This window comes from Mercenaria mercenaria, chromosome 4 (genome assembly GCF_021730395.1).
Source record: "Mercenaria mercenaria strain notata chromosome 4, MADL_Memer_1, whole genome shotgun sequence".
NCBI lineage: Eukaryota > Metazoa > Mollusca > Bivalvia > Venerida > Veneridae > Mercenaria > Mercenaria mercenaria.
In genome coordinates this window covers 47,805,978-47,825,969 of record NC_069364.1, presented here as the reverse complement: position 1 = coordinate 47,825,969, position 19,992 = coordinate 47,805,978, and positions in this window count along the sequence as shown.

Below are 19,992 nucleotides of genomic sequence, written 5' to 3'. Positions count from 1 at the left end.
AAACATATAGTTTGCAGCTTGAGAAATGTGAAAGTAGGTCACCCTGTTCAGGTCAAGGTCAAATTTCATTTCGGAATAATAAACTATGCATGTGGTCCAAATTTGAAGCTTGTAACTTCAAAAACGTGAAAGTAGGTCATTAAGTGAATGTCAAGTTCAAAGTTTATTTCGGTACACAAACCTATGCATGTAGTTCAAATTTGAAGCATATAACTTGAGAAATGTGAAATTATGTCATTAGGTGAATCTCAAGGTCAAAGTTTATTGCGGTATATAAAACTATGCATGTGGTCAAAATTTGGAGGTTTTAGCTTGAGAAATGTGATAATAGGTCACTAGGTCAAAATCAAGGTCAACGTTTATTACCGTGCAGAAAACTATGCAAGCGGTCTAAATTTGAAGCCTGTAGCTTGAGAAATGAGAAAGGAGGTCAGTAGGTTAATGTCAAGGTCAACGTTTATTTCCGTCTAAATCAAGGTCAATTTCAGTTCAGAACCCAAAAGTATGTATGTGGTCCAAATATGAAGCCTGTATCTTCAAAAATGTGAAAGTAGGTTAGCAGTTAAATGCCAAGGTCAAAGTTTATTTCGTTACACAATCTAACGCATGTGGTCATCTCAAGGTCAAAGTTCATTTCTAAACTAACAAAACTATGCATGTGCTCAAAGTTTGAAGGCTGTATCTTGAGAAATGTGAAAGTAGGTTACTAGGTGAAAATAAAGGTCAAATGTTATTTCGGAACACAACATTATGCATGTGGTCCAAATAAGAAGCTTGTACTTTCAAAAATGAAAAAGTAGTGAAAGGTTAATATCAAGGTCAAAGTGTATTTCCGTACACACACCTATGCATGCGGTCCAAAGTTAAAGACTGTAGCTTGAGAAATGAGAAAGGTCACTAGGTTAATCTCAAGGTCAAAGTTCATTTCGGTACATAAAAGTTTACATGTGGTCCAAATTTGAAGGATGTGGCTTGAGAAATGTGAAAGTAGGTCACTAGGTCAAAATTAAAATAAAGCTTCATTTCGGAACAAAAACTATGCATATGGTCGAAATTTGAAGCCTGTACCTTAAAAAATTTGAAAGTAGATCACAAAGTTAATGTCAAGGTCCACGTTTATTTTGGTACATAAACCTGTGCATGTGGTCCAAATTTGAAGCTTGCAGCTTTAGAAATGTGAATGTATGTCATAAGGTTATTCTCAAGGTCAAAATGTTGGTACTTAAACTATGCATGTGGTCGAAACATGTAGTTTGCAGCTTGAGAAATGTGAAAGTAGGTCACCCTGTTCAGGTCAAGGTCAAATTTCATTTCGAAATAAAAAACTATGCATGTGGTCCAAATTAGAAACCGGTACTTTCAAAAATGAGAAAGTAGGTCAAAGGTCAATATTAAGGTCAAAGTTTATTTCCGTACACTAACCTATGCATGCGGTCTAAATTCATAGATGGTAGCTTGAGAAATAATAAAGGTCACTAGGTTAATCTGAAGGTCAAAGTTCATTACGGTACACAATATTATGCATATGGTCCAAAATTGAAGAATGTGGCTTGAGAAATGTGAAAGTATGTCACTAGGTTAAAATCAAAGTCTGATGTCATATTAGAACAAAACACTATGCATGCAGTCCAAATTTTGAGCCTGTACCTTCAAAAATGTGAAAGTAGATCACTAGGTCAATATCAAGATCAAAGATTATTTCGGTACACAAACCTATGCATGTGGTGTAAATCTGAAGGCTGTAGTTTGAGAAATGCGAAAGTAGGTCACTATCTTAAAATCAAGGTTAATTTTCATTTTCGAAAACAAAACTATGCATGTGGTGCAAATTTGAAGCCTGTGTTTCTAGAATGAGAAAGAAGGTAACTAGGTCAATGTCAAGATCAAAGTTTATTTCGGTATACAAAGTTATGCATGTGGTCAAAATCGGAAACCTGTAGCTTGGGAAATGTGAAAGTAGGTCATTAGGTTAATCTTAAAGTCAAAGTACATTTTGGGACCCAAAATTATGCATGCGGTCCAAATTTGAACGTTGCACATCGAGAAATGTGGAAGTTGTTGATTGCTAGGTTAAAATCAAGGCCAAATTTGATTTCGGAACACAAAATTATGCATGTGGTCCAAATTTGAAGCCTGTACTTTCAAAAATGAAAAAGTAGATCACAAGGTTGATGTCAATGTCAAAGTTTATTTCCGTACACACATCTATGCAAGCGGTCGAAATATAAAGATTGTAGATATAGAAATGAGAAAGGTCACTATGTCAATTTCAAGGTCAAAGTTCATTTCGGTACACTGAATTATGCATGTGGGCCAATGTTGAAAGATGTGACTTGAGAAATGTGGAAGTAAGTCACTAAGTCAAAATCAAGGCCAAATGTCATTTTGGAAAACAAATCTATACATGTGGTCTAAATTTGAAGCCTGTACGTTCAAACATGTGAAAGAGGGTCACCGGTGAAAGTAGGCCGCCAGGTCAAAGTAAAGGTCTAATTTCATTGCGGAAAACGAAACTATTCTTGCGGTCCAAATCTGAAGCCTGTATTTATAAAAATATTTCAAGACGGTAGCTTGAGAAATGACACAGGTCACTAGGTAAATTTCAAGGTGAATGTTCATTTTGGTTTACAAAACTATACATTTGGTCCAAATTTGAAAGATGAGAAATTTGCAAGTAGACCACTAGGTCAAAATCAAGGTCATATTTCATTTCGGAACACTAAATTATGCATTTGGTGCAAATTTAAAGCCTGTACCTTCAAAAATGTAAAAGTAGGTCACGAGGTTGATATCAAGGTATAAGTTTATTTCGTTACAGAAACCTATGCATGTGGTCCAAATCTGAAGGCTGTAGATTGAGAAAAACGAAGGTAGGTCAGTATGTTAAAATGAAGGTTAATATTCATTTCGGAATACAAAACTATGCATATAGTCCAAATTTGAAGTCTGTACAAGAAGGTCATAAGGTCAATGTCAAGGTCACAGTTTATTTCGGTACCCAAACCTAAGTCCAAGTTCATTGCGGCATACAAAACTTTCCATGAGGTCCAAATTGAAAGGCTGTAGCTAGAGAAATGTGAAAGTAGGTCATTAGGTCAAAATCAAGGTCAAATTTTATTTCGGAACACAAACCTGAGGTCCAAATTTGAAGCCTGTAATTTCAAAATTAGAAAGTAGGTCTCTATGTAAATGTCAAAGTTTATTTCGGTACACAAACCTATGTATTTGGTCAAAATTTGAAGCCTGCAGCTTGAAAAATGTGAAAAAAGGTCAAAATGTCAATCTCAAGTTTAAAATTTATTTCGGTAAACAAAATTATGCATGTGGTCCACATTTGAAGGCTGTAGCGTGAGAAATGGGAAAGTAGGTTACTTGGTGAAAATTAAGGACAAATTTCATTTGGTAACGCAAAAATATAGGTCACTAGGTAAATGTCAAGGTCAAATTTTAATTTCGTACACAAACCTATGCATGCGGTCCAAATTTTTAAGATGGTAGCTTGAGAAATGAGAAAAGTCAGTAGGTCAATCTGAAGGTCACAGTTCATTTCGGTACACAAAGCTTGCTATGTCGTCAAAAGTTTGAGGATGAGAAATGTGAAAGTAGGCCACTAGATCTAAATCAACATCAAATTTCATTTCGGTACACAAACCTATGCATGCGGTTCAAATTTGAAGCGTGTAGCTTGAGAATTGTGAAAGTTGGTCATTAGATCAATGTCAAGGTGAAAGTTCATGGCGGTATATAAAAATGTGAACGTAGGTCACAAGGTCAATGTCAAAGTCAAAGTTTATTTCGGAACACAAACCTATGCATGCGGTTCAAATTTAAAGCATATAGCTTGAGAAATGTGACAGTGTGTCATCAGTTCAATCTCAAGGTCAAAGTCCATTGCGGTATACAAAACTATGCAGGTGGTCAGAATTTGAAGGCTGTAGCTTGAGAAATGTGATTTTTAGCCTGTACCTTAAAAATTTGAAGGTATGTCATAAGGTCAATGTCAAGTTCAAAGTTTATTTCGGAATACAAAACTATCCACGTGGTTCAAATTTTAAGCATATTGCTTGAGAATTATGAAAATAGGTCATCCGTTCAATCTCAAGGTCAGAGTTCATTGTGGTGTACAAAACTCAGCATGTGGTCCAAAGTTGCAGGCTGTAGCTTAAGAAATGTGATTTTAGGCTTCAAATTTGGACCACATGCTTAAGTTTGTGTACCGAAATAAACTTTTCCTTGACATTGACCTAGTGACCTACAATTTTAAAGGTACAGTTTTCAAATTTGGACCACATGCATAGTTTTGTGTTCCGAAATGATATTTGACCTTGATTTTAACATAGTTACCTACTTTCACATTTTTTCAAGCTACAACCTTCAAATTTGGACCACATGCATAGGTTTGTGTACCGAAATGAACTTAAATCTTAATATTTACCTAGTAGGTCAATCTGATGGTCAAAGTTCATTGCGATATACAAAACTATGCATGTGGTCCAAAGTTGAAGGCTGTAGCTTGAGAAATGTGAAATAGGTCACTTTGATAAAGTCGAGGTTAAATTTCATTTCGGAATACAAAACTGTGCATGTGGTCCAAATATGAAGCCTGTACCTTCAAAAATGTGAAAGTGGGTCACTAGATCCATGTCAAAGTCAAAGTTTATTTCGGTACACAAACCTTTTCATGTGGTATAGATTTGAAGACTGTAACTTCAAAACTGTGAAAGTAGATCATTAGGTCAATCTAAAGATCAAGGTTCATTTCGGTACAAAAACGATGCGTGTGGTCCAAATTTGGAGGCTGTAACTTGAGAGATGTGAAAGTAGATTACTAGGTTAAAATCAAGGTCAAATTTTATTTCGGAACTCAAAATTATGGATGTTGTCCAAATAAGAAGCTTGTACCATTAAAAATGACAAGTAGTTCAAATGTCAATGTGAAGGTCAGAGTTTATTTCCGTACACAAACCTATGGATGTGGCCCTAACTTCAAGGCCATAGCTTGAGAAATGTGAAAGTATGTCACTAGGCCAAAACCAAGGTCAAATTACATTTCGAAACATAAAAATATGTATGTGGTCAAAAATTGAAGGCTGTACTTTCAAAAATGTAAAAATAAGTCACTCAGTCAATATCAAGGTCAAAATTTATTTTGGAACACAAACCCATGCATGTGGTCCAAATTTGAAGGCTGTAGCTTGAGAAATGTGAGAGGAGGTCACTATTTTAAAATCAAGGTTAAATTTCATTTTGGCACACGAATTTATTGTGGTATACAAAACTATGCGTGTGGTCCAAATTTGAAGGCTGTAGCTTGAGAAATGTGAAAGTAGGCTCTTGGTCAATTTGAAGGTCAAATTTTATTTCGGAACACAAAATTATGCACGTTGTCCAAATTAGAAGCCTGTAGCTTCAAAAAATGACAAAGTAGTTCACTAGGTCAATGTCAAGGTCAAAGTTTATTTCCGTACGCAAACCTATGCATGCGGTCGAAATTTAAAGACTGTAGCTTGACAAATGAGAAAGATCACTAGGTGAATCTTAAGGTTAAAGTTCATTTCGGTACACAAATCTATGTATGTGGTCCAAGTTTGAAGGAGGTAGCTTAAGAAATGTGAAAGTAGGTCGCTATGTCAATATCAAGGTCAAATTTTATTTCGAATCACAAAAATTATGCTTGTAGTCCAAATTTGAAGCCTGTACCTTGAAAAATATGGAATAGATCACTCGGCCAATAGCAAGGTCAAAGTTTATTTCGGTACACATACCTATGTATGTGGTCCACATTTGAAGGGTGTAGCTTGGGAAATGTGAAAGTAGGTCACTGTTTAATTCAACGTTAAATTTCATTTCGGAATACAAATATTTGCATGTGATCCAAATTTGAAGGCTGTGGCTTGAGAAATGTCAAAGAAGGTTACTCAGTCAAAATCAAAGTCAAATTTCATTTCTGAACACAAAATTATGCATGTGTTCTAAATTAGAAAGTAGCTTGAGAAATGTGAAAGTAGGTCATTAGGTCAATCTCCAGGTCAATGTCAATTGCGGTATACAAAACTTCCCATGTGGTCCAAATTTGAAGGCTGTAGCTTGAGAAATGTGAAAATAGGTCACTAGGTCAAAATAAAGGTCAAATTTCATTTCGGAACACAAAACCATGCTTAAGGTGAAAATTTGAAGCCTGTACTTTCAAAAATGAGAAAGTAGGTGGTCACTAGGTCAATGTCAACGTCAAAGTTTATTTTGGTACACAAGCCTATGCATGTGATCCAAATTTGAAGCTTGTATCTTGAGAAATGTGAAAGTAGGTCATTAGGCCAATCTCAAGGTCAAAGTTCATTGCGGTATACAAAACTATGCATGTGGTCCAATTTTCGAAGGTTGTAGGCTGAGAAATGTGAAAATAGGTCACTAGGTCAAAATCAAGGTCAAATTTCATTTTGGTACACAAAACTATGCCTGCGGTCAAAATTTGAAACCTGTACCTTCAATTAAAGCGCAGAAAGCTAAAAAGGTTGAAACCTTTCGATATGCTTTTAACAAATTATAATCTGAAGAAATACATGTTGTTCTTGAAAGAAGTGTGTATGTAGCCTTCAGTTTCACAGGAGCTGGTGTTAAAGACGCTCGCGGCAGTTTCATTTTTTTCACAATAATAGATTTTGATGAAATGTTCTGTATAACAAGGTTATGTTATGGTCTCAGATATGATGCTATTTTCAAATTTCCATAATCCTACCATGTGTGTTTCAGTAAAGTACAATAACTAGTATAAATTTGAAATATGAAGTTGAATAAGCATTTCTATTACAGAAACAATCTTTCTAGTAGAGACATGCACAGAGAAATGGAAAAAATTGATTTCGTAAAAAATAGTTGTTCAGCTGAATGATGGTTATTTTTCATTTTTTGTCAGTCTTAAGTTGGTATTTCTGTTATTTTATCGAGTTTCACATAATACAGCTGAATCAAACTCTGCACATGCATAATCTAAAACAAAAAGAAAATTTGCAGGACACCTTATTAGATTTGGCTTAAATTAAATTACAAGGTTGTGGCGTGCATTTATAGAACGTTGGTGCAAAATACATAATCAATTTTTATTTCAAACAATGGCATATATTCAGCCATAATCTTTACAGTAGTCTGTTTTTGTCCACAGCTTAAGGCAAAGATAGTTAACAAGAGATTCAAATGGCCCTCGGTCGCTCGCCTGAGGAACATCTGGAATAAACTCTGAATTACGAATTACTGTTTATTTCTGTATTCTTAAACGAAGAAACAGAGAGGAATCATTCCGGCTGCTGCATCCTTAACCTTTTACATATTGATCTTAAAAGCATTAGGGGTTATCTATCCCATTTGGCCAATCTCCCCATTAAGTTTAAAGGGTGCAAATAACAAATGCTGCGGAAACTATTTCAGTGATTAGACGTCAATAATTTGGACATGAGACCTAGAAAAATATCAAATTATCAAACGGCAGATTTCTTGATAAGCGGATTTTTACGTGTTTCTGAAATATTCTGATGTCATAGATGTAGGTTTTGTCAATTTCAGAACAAAACAGACAGTTCCCGAATACGGATGTACGGTACGGGTACCACCGTGTATCTCCGGTAACACCAACATGCGCAAATAACAGATCATTCGCGCAAACTATAACACTAGAATGCACAAATTAATGGCGGAATTCACCCCAGAAAGAATACATGGTGAGTAAACTGGGTAATATTTTTTGTACTTATCAGTATGGAGACAATTGAATATGTGCATACGGCTGAGAAAACAATGTGTTTAAATCGGCAATAAGTAGATGCTCCAGAAAATCATTGCTTTTCAAGATCATTCGTGAGAATGACGATCTGGGAACCGTTTTGAAAGCAAATTCTGTGTTCCGTCGACCTTCATTTATACACTAATGAATATTTCATCACATTTTACAGGCAATCTGGTGGCTAATTACACGAGTTGAACGATTTGTGACATTTGATAATGAAAGGGAATATATAAAATGTGTTTCGTGCACTTTTTATGAGGTAACAACGAGATATAGAAATGAACGATCAGCGTAACTCCAAAAAATGGGACTTTTGAGCCTCGACATTTTGAGTCATTACAGGTTACTGGCATCAAAATTGTCAAAGTAGTGGTTTCACTTGAGTAAGCCATGCGCTAGAGGTACCTTTATTCGTGTGAAATAGGATTGACATATTTCAGATGCCATTTGAGATGGTTTAGTCTTTCACTATTGTTGTATTAGGGTTGTGACGTCTTTCCTAGGAGGAATATGTCGATTACATTATCCGGATATATTTTTTGAAGTCTTTCCTGCCTAAAGACACACTGCATTTCATTGTTTGCTTTATGCAGCTGCTCAGTTTAACTTTTTTCTACATGTAATACTGTACTTACAGTAGTAGACATATTTTTCACAATACTTTATTTTTCCTTTCAGTATCAACATGAAGAAAAAAACACTCTTGCCATTTACCAGTGTAAAAAACGACGGAGATTACAAAAACCTGTAGTACTCAGTCTCTGCACTCCTATGAAAAGGAACACAATTGAAAAACATCATTCATGTTCTGTTCCAAATAAAAAAAGAAAAGATGTGACCCCATTAAAAAATACCGAAAAAGTGTCGACAGGAATGGAAAGAACTTTTTGGAGAAGATTTAACACTCAAATTTGAAAAAGCTAAAAAAACAGAGGCAGAAACATCTACAGATAAGACCCATTTAGAACCTGACAGTGATGTTTCTACTCATGGTTATGTAAAAGATGAAAATATATGCTAGGTTTGAAGGACGTAGGTTTGAAAGATGACTTTCTTCTATTTATCGAGCTGCCTTCTGACAAAAAGTATGCAGTGGATAACATAGCTTTAGTGCTTTTTTCTTGAAACTGTTAGATTTTACAATTGCGAAAACACAAGTCACATGTGGTATTCTAACATGTCGAAACGTTTTTAGAATGCCGGTTACAAATTATTCCATGCCAAAGTCCTTTATTTTATGGCTGGACCAAAAAATATTGGCGACGTTCTGGAAAGTAACAACCGTAGACTGTGCAAACCTGACAATGCGAGAATAAACTTCGCAGTGCCAAATGTCAATGTGCCTAATAAATTCTCAGGCTGTGATATAGACTTGCCAAAATCTGTTCCATGTGGAGTGTTATGAAGTCTTGTATCAACACTTGCATCTGTCAACAAAGGCGCAAAGTATATGCTGTGTGCAGAAGGCAAGAAAGTAACAGCAGGAATCGACAAGCATAGAGGAGACGTTGATATATTTACTTTTGAAGATGGCGAAACGCTTGGTGAGAGGAAGTCCAAACTGGAGACAGGAATTAAAGTATTTAGAGATGTTCTTCTAGATGTACAAGATGGTCTAGGTGTTAGTAGTACGGACGGAACAAGTGTCATTTCAATTGATAAGTTACATGAATGTATCAAAATTATAGGAACTAGAATTCAATCTGTAAGAGAATTGAAGAAACGACATAAGTATGGGCTGTACAAAATTTTACAGCTTGGTGGTGATAAATGGCGTGATTCAAAATATGTATATGCAATTATTTTGCTGCAGGCCTCAATGTACCACATTCAAGAATACATCCAGCGGGCACTTTATATATGTAAACGTCTTTGTTATTGCGTTTCTGTTATATCGCTATCTGTGTCTGAAGTACCTGACTCTAATACGATAGACTTATTGTATCAAAGCAATATGGTGCAACTAAGAACGGATACTGAAACAGATTCCAAAAGAGACCCCCGGTACGTAAAAAAGAGGTCCGATGAATGATTTCAAATTCACGGGAAGTAACATACATAATGCAATCGAATTGAGAAAAAAAAGGAACAGAAAAAGTATATTCAGAAGAAAGTCGCAGGTGCACAAGATGAAATTATAGATGACCTTGTCAAGGAGCGTATGGAACATGGATGCAAAAATGAAATAAATGCGCTTGCAACTCTGTCAAGTATTGCACGTCCAACCTTTTATCCACAATGCCTGTATGTGCAGGAAGGATGCTAATTGTACAAGAAAATTACAGACCGACTTTGTTGGTTGTTTCGCCTGATGGCAGTATCTGATGAAACTCGTTTGAATATATCTATGGCAGATGACTTGTAAGATAAACAGAGCGTTCCTAATGCTAGAACTAACTTCTCCGAGGAAGTTGAAAATTGAATGAGGCAAAAGTTATTATTTAAATGGGGGCATAATTCATGAAATATTGGTGCGAGTGTTATGGCCCTTGTCTCATGCGATGTGCATGATGATGGGACACAACTACTATAAGTCTGAAGCAAAGCCATCCAGTAATAATAGAGATAAAATGAAATTGCAAGAAAACTTTAACAACTTAACTGCGTATGCGGAAGTCGATATCAGAAAGACCAAGATAGCACAAAATACAATTTGTACAGGCAAGCAGTTTAGTTGTTACCCTTTTCTTGCGATTTCATTTCATCTCTTATAATAGCTGTTCTTCATCATCACTTGCATCACATGAGACAAGAGCCATATTGATGCATTTACATATATTTTTTTCAGTTGGTACATATCATATTTTTACCTTTTTCTATGACAATCCCTTCAAGGCCATACATATGGTACACAAATCTGTGCAAAACAATGTGAACTTGTTGGTGTGTCTGTGGCATATTGCACAAAGCTCTACCTTACTTCTTGATGTGTCTACGGCGTACTGCAGATAGCTCTACCTCTCTTCTTGGTGTGTTTATGACATATTGCACAAAGCTCTACCCCACTTTTTGATGTGTCTACGGCATACTGCAGATAGCTCTACCTAACATCTTGATGTGTCTATGGCATACTCAGATAGCTATACCTCACTTCTTGATGTGTCTATGGCATACTGCACAAAGCTCTACATTAATATTTCTCTAAAAAGGAAAGATGTTTTTCTAATATGATGTACATAAAGCTAGTTTATCAATGCAAAGAATATAAGGCAATATTTGGAAAGTGTTTCCTATAAATGCAAATCTACATCAATTATATATAAAATTTTATTAGCTGTTAAGCTGGGAGTATTGCAAGGGTTAAGAAGCTCTACTGGTGGATCCTGATTACTTATATCTGTGTTATATCAGAATTGTATATTGTAGCCGTTGTTCAAAGTGTGTGTTGTGATCCTGGGTTAAAACAATTAGACATACAGTTGTTTCCATTGTTTGCGATTTTGTTCTTTCTGAACTGATAGCAGTATTAGAAAAATTGAAACAAGTGACTGAAGAACGGATGACCAGTAACCCTGCTACTAAAGGGAAATTACACTAAACAAGACAGCCATAGTGGCCCTAAGTCTCTCACCTGAATTAAATATATGACCTTGAATATATGAATGACATTTTGATCCATGAATGGTAACAAATGGGTTTAGTATAAAATCATAAGACAGGTTCAAGTATCCCTATTTGAACAAACCTGAAGGATGCTACTGATAAAGTTTACTGAAGCTCCCTTAAGCAATTTTAGGAATAGTCATTTACAAATATTTCTTTTTTTAGCTCTTGTGTCCCCTTTAAGGGACCAAATGCTCCTTTTTGAAGAAATTGAATAGAGGACTTTACATGAATGCTACAGCCCAAGGTCCAAACAAGCACATAATATATTTTAGCTCTCATTCCAATTAAAAGGGGCTATTTCCCCCATTTGTACAAAATAAAAAGAGAACATTATAATATTGTTATGTACAGTTTCATTACGATACATAGAGTGATTCACAAGAAGAAAATGTTTAAATGTATTTCTATTTTTGGAACTTAGATCTTAAAGAAGGAGCAAAGTGTCCTAATTTGAACAAATTAAAACTAAACTTATTATGATGCTACAGACCAAGTCTGATGAAAATACACTCACCAGATTCTTGAGAAAGAACACAATTCTTTTTGAGCTCCAGCAAAGGAGTCAAGTGTACGGATTGAAATATATTTGACTTGGGATATTACAATGATTATACAGAAGTAGTTTGATGAAAATCCATTAAGCAGGCTATGAGAAGAACTTGTTCTAATGATTTTTTTATTTTAGCTCAGGTTGCACCTAAAAGGGGCAAAGGGTTCCCATTGGAATAAATGAGAGAGGGAACCTTATAATGATCTGCCAAGCAGTTCATAAGAAGAATTTGTTCAATATTTTTTTCTTTCGTTTCTCAGCTCTGGCAGCTCGTTACAGGTGCCAAGTGCCCCCAACCCTTTTCCATCTGAATGACTTTGAGAAAGAACCTTACAATGATGCTACATACCAAGAATGATGAAGATCTTTATACAATTTATGATAAAATGTTTAAAGTTTTTTTCCATTTTTATCTTTGGCAGCCCTATGAAAGGGCCAACTACTCACATTAGAATAAATTCTGAGAAAAGATGTCATACTAATGCTACAAAGAGAACCTTATAATGATCCTATTATTCAAGGTCGATGAATATCTATCAAGCAGTTCACAAGAAGAAATCCTTCAAATTTTTTTATTTTATTTTTAGCCCTAGGAGCCCCTCAATATTTCAGCAGATGTGATGATATTTCAAACAATTCATCATGCCCTCCCACTATGACTGTCATTGTAAACTGGAACATTTATTCAATTCTGTTCTATTCTACCTCAGTATGGAACAGCACCTAGAGCACAAAATTGGCGCAATTTCATGACATACGTTGTATTTGCTACAAGCATAACTTCAAGTAACATAACGTAATATTAAGTAACGTAAATAAAGATCATAACGTAACATTAAGTAACATAAACAAAGATCATGTAATATCTTTTACTGTCTTATTTCTGACTGATTTTAGAAATAGACTACAAAAAGACGCCTCTTCTCCGACACACGTAACATAGGTAACACCCATGTAACATCCTTGTAACATCCTTGTTACATATATAACACTACTAAAGACGTATTTCGACCGAATTTAAGAAATGAGGTGTAACATGTGTAACATTTTGGCTACAAAAATACGCCTCTTCTCAGACACATGTAACATAAGTAACACCCATGTAACATCATTGTAACATCCTTGTTACATCTATATAACACTACTTAAGACGTATTTCGGCCAAACTTAAGAAATGAGGTGTAACATGTGTAACATTTTGACTAAAAAATGACGCCTCTTTTCAGACACATGTACATGCAACATAAGTAACAATAAGTACCCCATCTAAATGTATGCGCGTGGACTTTTTTTTTTTTGCTATTGGGGATCCAATTCACAGCACTTTATTACAAGTTGAAATTACCTGGGCTTTAGTACAGCATGTCAGCTTTTAATCTATGAAAACGTATTTGAGCTCTGGATAAACACAAATCCCACAGGGGTCCGTAACAGACCAAGGGTACATTGATAATTTTGGAACTTCATCAAATCGCTCAAAATGTCATTTTTGATGTTGTCTGAGAGTGTCAGTATATGCCTCAGATGTAAGATATAACCATATTTGGGAGCTGCAGACCTAGACATTCATTTCAGAAATATTTTCAAAATATGTTTCGTGTAATAAATGCTGTTTCTACGGAAGGGCCATCAGACGCCAATACGTTTTAGTACGTTAAGGCTGCGGAAAGGATATCATACATTTTCCTATTAGGAAAATATTTACCGAAATTAGTCACTCAGATTGGGCTGAGCCTGTCTAGCATATGACTTTGATAGAAGATCACTCGTTTTTATGTATATATTTGGTATAGTATGGGGAATTTGATCTTGATACAAATGTTTAGTGTAAGTTTTTTGACACCTACATCAGATTACGTTGGTATGTTTAGTAGTACGGGGGCCAATGAGGTCTACCATGCATTCCCCCTAGACTTTTTTTAATAGGTACCAAATTGTTCGGCAGGACCAACTCTCTCAAAATAAAAAATGTTCCCATGAAAAAACTCTTTTGAACTATATATGATTTCACTGTTTCCATGGCAACCATTCAAGTTTGAAAAGGACGACCATATAGATGATAATCTGTCATATCTTGGTCAGTTTTTGTGATAAAACAATAAAAATGATATCAAAATGGAGCTAAGATATTGGCCTTTGAAAAGCAGCATTGTTATGTTAATTAACTAATTTGCATATTCATGAATAATAACGAGAATGTTAAAAAATAACAAACTTTTGTTAAAAAATAACATTTTCTAATTTCAAATCAATTTAAATGTACTAATTAGCTTTGTTCTGGTCTAAAAGTCTCTCAGGGTTTTGTAATATATTATTTTGTCACCTTGCAATATATAAGCAATGCATTAATGCATTATGTTAAACTGAGGTGAGCAATGGGACAAGGAACTTACAAATCAGTAAAATGTGAATGGATTATATTTGTAGCATAAGTTATTTTATGAACTATTTTGCTCTTTACAGGTTTTATTGGTAGCAAAATGAATAGCTTGTCTCAGAAAAGTTTATCCGCATCGAGAAAGCTGGGTAGGATACACCTTACTCCAACTTGCTGGATAAATTTAAGTTCAGAAATATTCTCTATTTTCATCCCATGACAGTTTGAACAAATGGGTCATTTTTTGTCTTTAACAGGAATGAAGCTCTTAACAAAACCTCTTTGACTTATTCGGGATTTAAACTTTGGAACTCACTACCTTTTGATATTAGGAACTAGAGATTGTGTTTCATAGAAATTGTGTATCTCCCACCACATAACATGTAGAAATTGTAAAATAACACAAATTAAGAGCCATTACTCCAGTGAAAATCATTGATCCACAATATTCCAATGATATACACAACTAGGTTTGGCGCTGATCACTCCTTTGAAATTCCAACCAGTGGTAGAGCAGAAGTAGCACAGACATAATACAATTTGGCAAATCAAGGGTCATAACTCTGCTGAAAATCAATACACCTGAAAATGTTGATGATAAAATATGCTTCATACTGATCACTCAAGAGGTTTGGTGAACTTCAGCACAATGGTATACATCAAGTAGTGTAAACACTGTAAGATACGACTAATCAAGAACCATAACCCCACTGAAATTGAAAGGACCAGAACCGATGACTGCTTTAAGTTTTAGTGGGAATCTGCCCAATTTTGTAAGAGAAGCTTACAAAATATCATAAAATCTAATGAATCAAGGGCCAAAGCTACACTGAAAATCACAGCACAAGATGGTAATAATATGCACTACCAATCTTGGAAGTGACCACGTTTGTTAAGTATAGTGTAAATCAGTGTAAAGTATAGTGTAAATCAGTTTGTCTACCTGGTGGTGTCAGAGGAGTTGTGCGGACAAACTTTGTGATAGACAAGACAGACAGCACTTGTTTAAAAGTAACTGTCTAAAATGGTGGTTGTCTGGTGGGCGACAATCTGCTAGAGTCCTTTAAACCTTTAGTATTCATTATTTTCATTCACTTATTCACTTTCAGGAATTGTTTATCATGCTGTTTCATGTCTTTGCAGTTTTATTGTTTACTCATGTCCGTTTCTATATAGTAATCTCTCATTGAACATTTTCAAATTTGTGACTGTATATAAGTAAACTTTATACAGACTCATAAACTGTGTTGCCTCTTGAAGTAAATTTAGTTATTATTTTTTGTCTTGTTTTTTTTTTCGAAACTGTATCAGCAGTTTGCAGAGGAAATGATTCTCCATACAGCCATATAAAGGGAACTAATAAATCAATATGCTTTGAAGGAATTTGGTACAGGATCACCCAAAGAATATTATTGTAAATTATTTTAGAATTTAACGGGAAGAAATTATTTTCAAAGTTTTCTATACAGCAAAATAAGGAAATTAACGAAACAAAATGATCTGAAGGAATCTGGTACGGGTCATCTGAGGAATATTCAAATCAGGTCAGAAGTTTTCCATTTAGCCATAAATAGAAAACTGTCCCTATGCCCTTGCAGTTATATTGTTTTATGACCAATCAACATGGCATGGTACAGGATAACCCAGAGAACATTGCTGTCGAATTGTTTTGAAATCGAGCCAGACTTTTGCGAGGAGATATGTGAAGTATCCTTAAAACCATACAGAGAAAACTAGCCATGACCCCTGGCAGGCATGTTTTGTTTATTGGAAAAGTCAACATGGCTCAAATTGCAGGATGACCCAAGGAATATTGCTGTGAAATTATTTTGAAATCGAACAGGTGGTTTGAGAGGAAAAGATCTTTAAAGTTTTCTATAAAGCAATACAGGAAAAACCTGCTCTGTCCCTGGAAGTCATGTTTTTAGCAAAACAAAATGACCTGAAGGAATTTGGTACAAGGTCACTAAAAGAATATTGCAGTGAAGTTATTTTCAAATTGAGTCAGAAGTTTGGGAAGGAGAAGATTTCAATTTAGCGATATACACAAACTTTCCATGACCCTAGGCAGCCATATCCTTTTGACAAATCAACATAGCTTGGTGGAATTTTGAATTGTGGTAACCACTGCTACCAAATTATTTTGAAATCAGAAAAGTGGTACGAGAGGAGAAGATTTCAAAACTTTACATACAACCTTTAAGTGAACTTAGCTCCACCTCCTGGACGTCATGAGTTTTAACAAAACAGAATGTTTGAAGAATTTGATAGGGGGCCACCCAAGAAGCATTGTTTTGAAATTATTTTCAAATCCAGTCAGGATGTTTCAGAGGAGAACATTTTCAAAATTTTCCATACAGCCATAATGGAAAAACTAGCCCTTCTCCCATGATTTTTAATGAAAAACAACTAGAGTTGTCACAGGAGTGAAGAATTATAACCCCACAATATGACCTTGTCACAGAACTAAGCCAATGTTTGCTGATGCGTCAAGTGTGGTGTGTTGTGTGTTGTGTGCTTGTCACCCTCCGCTTTCAGCCTCTGCCGTTGGCTAGCCTTCTTGTGAACATGTAGCCGAGTGCGTGAGTCTTCCCTGCCAGTACATAGCCTCTCTGCAGACAAGCCCTATTGCAGGGCCTCCCAGTTGGCGCCACATGGTAACTGAGCATCTTGCGGCCTCAAGCAGAACTGTAGGGGATTCGGAGGAGGTCTCCCCTCAGACATGTGGCATACCAGGCCCACGGGTGTGTGGACATGCCCTGATTCCTATGAACAGACCCCCACCTATGGAACAAATAGCCCCTGTGTTCCCAGGGTAGAATATGAACTCGGAACTGAGGATGAGGTAACCCCGACAGAAGCCTAGAGTGTTGAAGACAGAGATGCTGGGCCATTGGTTCTCTCATAACGAACCACAGCACCATTCAATATCGCTATGACTACGAAGCTATCCGGTATTCAACAATGTGGTGCTGTATCTCTGAGGTCACTCCAGGGAGATTCAGTGCCGGGCTCTGAGCCTCTACAGAGTCCACCTACAGCTACTGGGGTCCCTCCTTCAATCCACAACATACAATGGGAAGAAGGAGGAATGTACCAAGAAGAAGAACCAATCTGGAATGCGGGGGGTGTCTTCAACAAGAAAGCTGAACTTGAGCATATCCTCCATGAGAAAGACATCAATGTCTGTTGCATTCAGGAAACTCACCTGGAGCCAAAGAAATCCTTCAAAGTCAGAGGATACCAGTGTTTGCGCTGTGAAAGAGTTGGCAGGCGAAAAGGAGGCATCATGTCATTGGTCAGGAACAACATCAGCGCTGTCCAGACCAACACGCATATAGATGACTCCGAGTTCCAGAAAGATTGAGTTCAACTTGAAACTTGTGAATATAAACTCTCCAAGTGACAAAGCTCTGTCCGTTGACAAAGTTACAACTGATGAAACCAGGTTCATCATTGTAGGAGACAGTAACTCACAAAGATGGGGATATTACCACCTGCTGAAAACGTGGAGAGGAAGCGGAGACCTGGCAATATGATAACAAGCTTAACCTCATCTACAATCCGGATGATCCCCAAACTTTTTACTCCAAATGCTGGCGAACAACATCAACCCTGATTTTGCTCTATGTACTGATGACATACATGGACGTGTAAAGCCTCTACTTCACCTAACATCCCCTGATGGAACTACAAGAAATCAAGATGGACCTTTTACCTAAGTATGAGTGATGAGCTCTGTAAAATGGTCAGAGTGGAAGGTAGAAACATCAACCGGGTTGTCAAAGACTTCAACGCCAGTATACTTAAGGCTTCTTACAGCGCCATTCCAAGGGTTGCATGAAAGGACTATAAGCCCTACTGGACTGATGAGTTGGAGAATCTACAGGCAAAATTATCAGAAGCCAGGGAGGAAGCAGAAAATAATCCCTCACAAGAAAGTAACCTTTCTCTACAGCGAGAAAAGGCCAAATTCCACAGGCACAAACGGAAAGCACAGAGGAAGAGCTGGAGAAACAAAACAGCCTCGCTAAACCTAGAGCGAGATGGCAAAAAGCTGTGGAGATTGACAAGACAGCTGAACGATGAAGACACAGAAAGGGGCTCAGTAACTTTGGAACATAATGGTGAACTGTTGACGGGTAAACAAGCGGCAAACACGTTTGCTTCTAACTACAAAGATGTTTCCAACATCCCCATCAACAGGGAATGGCAAAGGGAAGCCCAAAGAGAAAAAAAGGAAACGCAGACAAGCCAAATGAGCTACATACAGCTCTTAGGCAGTTGAAGACAAAGAAGTATCCTGGACAAAAGAAACTCGATCGAGAGTTCAAAACTGAGCTGAACATACCAACGACTCCCTAGGTAGTAAAGACATTCTCAAGTTATTGTCCGGTAAAGGTTTAAATGATTTGGGTCATCCTGACCTTTGACCTTTGGAACTCTAAATCAATACAGGTTATGTCTTTGTCAAGACCAACCTCTCTATTAAGTTTCATGATCCAAGACCCAAGTATTCTAAAGTCATTGTCCGAAAACCGTTTAAATGTTCCTGGTCACTGTGACTTTGAAATATGATTTACTGACCTCAAAATCATGAAGGGTTATATGCTGGTCATAACCAACCTACCTATTAATTTTCATGATCCTAGGCCCAAGCGTTCTTAAGTTATCATCTGAAAACCGTTTTGTGTAATTGTGACCTTGACCTTTGACCTACGAACCTCAAAGTCAAACTTGATCAGTATTTTACCATGTTACACCTGTGTACAAATATTTATGATCCTAGACCGAAGCGTTCTCAAGTTATCATCCGGAATCCATTTAACTGTTCTGAGTCACTGTGACATTGACTTTTGTCCTACTGACTTCAAAGTCGAACTTTACCTGTATTTCATGACGTTACACATGTGTACCAAAATTTATTATCTTAGGTCCAAGCGTTCTCAAGTCATCATCCGGAACTTGTTTAACTGTTCTGGGTCACTGTGACCCTGACCTTTGACCTACTGACCTCAAAGTCAACCTTGACCTGTGTACCAAAATTTATGATCTTAGGCCCAAGCATTCTCAAGTTATCATCAGATTCACTGTAACCTTTACCTTTGACCTACTGACCCAAAGTCAAACTTGACCTGTATTTTCTGATATTACACCCCTGTACCAAAACTTATTAAAATCGGTCAAGCCTTTCTTGAGTAATCATCCGGAAACCATGAAAACCATTGACCGACAGACAGACAAGTTTTGTGGGGTTATAATCATTTGAATGACTTTGGTAAAAGGTCACTAAAGGAAAATTGCTGTGATATTATTTTAAACTTGGAACATCAGTTTCAGAGAAGATTTTCAAAGTTCTCTGTATAGCCATATTAGGAAAACTAGCCCTGCCCTATGGCTGCAAGGACAGAATTTGGTACAGGTTACCAAAGGAACATTTTTGTTAAAGTATTTCAAAGTCATGTCAGCAGTTTCTGAGGAGAAGATTATAAAGTTTTTCCTTTTGGTTGCCATGGCAACTAGAATTTTGTATGATGGATTAGATTTTAAGGAATCTGAAATTGGTCCTCCCAAAGAAAATCCTGTGAAGTTTAGTTGAAATTGGCATAATGATTTAAGAGGAGATTTTTTTAAAAGAAAGTTTGGTTGATGGATTAGGTCTATAGGACAACTGACAACCAA